The sequence below is a fragment of the Chrysochloris asiatica genome, unplaced genomic scaffold (genome assembly GCF_000296735.1).
Source record: "Chrysochloris asiatica unplaced genomic scaffold, ChrAsi1.0 scaffold00064, whole genome shotgun sequence".
In the NCBI taxonomy this organism is placed as follows: Eukaryota; Metazoa; Chordata; class Mammalia; order Afrosoricida; family Chrysochloridae; genus Chrysochloris; species Chrysochloris asiatica.
In genome coordinates this window covers 1,834,803-1,836,295 of record NW_006408582.1, presented here as the reverse complement: position 1 = coordinate 1,836,295, position 1,493 = coordinate 1,834,803, and positions in this window count along the sequence as shown.

Genomic DNA, 1,493 nt, shown 5'->3' with positions numbered 1-1,493 from the left:
CTACAGTGCCACACCAGGACTCCTATCATGTTATAAAACTCAGTATTTCCAAAGAATATGCAAAGCTCACTACTCTTCAATGATTCCCAACTGCTGTTTTAGAAACACACAGCTTTAATGAAGTTTCGATAACATTCAATAACATTCACCCATATTAAGTGTAACGAGCTCTGGTAGTGTAGTGACTGGGACTTGGGCTGCTAATCTCAAGGTCAGCAGTTGAAAACTACCAGTCATTCTGAAGTAGAAAGATGAGGCTTTCTGCTCCTGTAAAGATGACAGCCTGGGAAACCCTATACAGGGTCATTAAGAGTCTGAACCAACTCCACAGCACACCACCACCGTATTAAGTGTGCAATTGTTAGTTTTACAGACAATCACTTGTAACAATGTGTTAAGAGTAACGTTTTCATCTATGTTCATGAGGAATAATGTATTTTCTTGAAATATCTTTCTGATGTTGGTATCAAAATGATGATGGCCTCATACAATGAGTTAGGAAGTGTTCTCTATTACTTTCTGTATGTGTTAGCGTAGCATTGGTGCTATTTTCTCCTTTAATAGATGATAGATTTCATTAATCAAGCCATCTGGGCTCTGAGTTACCTTGGAGGAAAGATTTTAAACTATGAATACAAATTCCTTTCTAGAACTCGGACTTTCAGGTTATCTAGTTCTTCTTGAATGATCTTTAAGTTAAGTAGTCTTCAGTTTTCAAGGACTCTTTCCTTCTCAACTAATTTTTAAAATCTATTTACCATAAAGCCATAACTTTCCCTCATTTTAATGATCCATAGTGTCTTCTTCTGTGTCATTTCTGACATTGGTCATTTGTGTTCTCCTTCTCTCTTGCTTTCCCTATTTCAGCTAGAGACTTTGGTTTCATTGACTTTTCTCTAATGTTTTTCTGTCTCTGATTTACTTGATTGGTACTGTAGGATTAGCGCAGGACAGCAGGTCATTTTGAACCACCAGTCAGTGGTTCAAACACACCAACTGCTCCTTGGAAACCCTATAACTGACTTGATGGCACTTAATCACAGGAATAAATCATTATGATGGGAGCCCTCGTGGCATCGTAGAATGGGAACTAAACTGCTAACTGCAAGGTCAGCAGTTCTAACCCACCAGTCACTCCATGGAAGAAAGATGAAGCTTTCTGCTCTATAAAGATTTGCAACCTTGGAAACCCTAAACAGGGTCATTTTTGTTTTGTTTTGTTTTATGTCCCTCTCTATCCCTGTTAATATTTCTCCTTTCAAAGTCTACTTTTTCATACATAATAACCATTTCAACTTTTCTTTTGATTTGTTTTTGACATAGTATATTATTTTTCATTTTTTAACATTTATTTGATTTGCATGTTTATACATGAGGGTAAGTAAAAGAGCATTGTTATAAAATCATGGAAACCATTATTAAACAAAAATTTCAAATTTGAAGCTATTGTTTCCCAACATCTCCTCCATCTGGGCCTATACACTTCTGAAAGC